We start from the raw sequence: 515 nt of genomic DNA on the forward strand, positions 1-515 counted from the left end.
TGTGTTTCTTCTGTCTCTTTTTGTCTGTGTATAAAGCAACAAACAAAAAATAAATATAAAAAATAAAATATAAATATAAATAATATAATATAAATATAATGTATTATATTATAAACCCAAAATATATAAAACAATGTTATAGAAAAATAAAATAATAAAAAACATACAAATACATACAATATCGTAGATAAAACTATATACATAAACAAAAACTATAGAGAGAAAAAAACTAAATATATATAAATAAAATAAAAAAAAAAATAAAAAATAAATAAAAGAAAAAAAAACACATAAGAGCAGCAGCAACCCAATACACAAACAAACTAAAAAAAAAAACAGTGAAATAAAAAAAGAAATAAAAAAGTAAAACAAAAAAACAAACAAAGAAAAAGAACAAAACAACTAAAAACAAAAAAACAAACAAAACAAAAAGAGTAATAGAAAACAAGAGGAAGTAACAAACACGAAAAAAAAAAAAAAAAAAAAAAAAAAAAAAAAAAAAAAAAAAAAAAAAA

The sequence above is a fragment of the Eimeria mitis genome, genomic scaffold, assembly GCF_000499745.2.
Source record: "Eimeria mitis Houghton genomic scaffold, Emh_scaff6211, whole genome shotgun sequence".
Classification (NCBI taxonomy): domain Eukaryota; phylum Apicomplexa; class Conoidasida; order Eucoccidiorida; family Eimeriidae; genus Eimeria; species Eimeria mitis.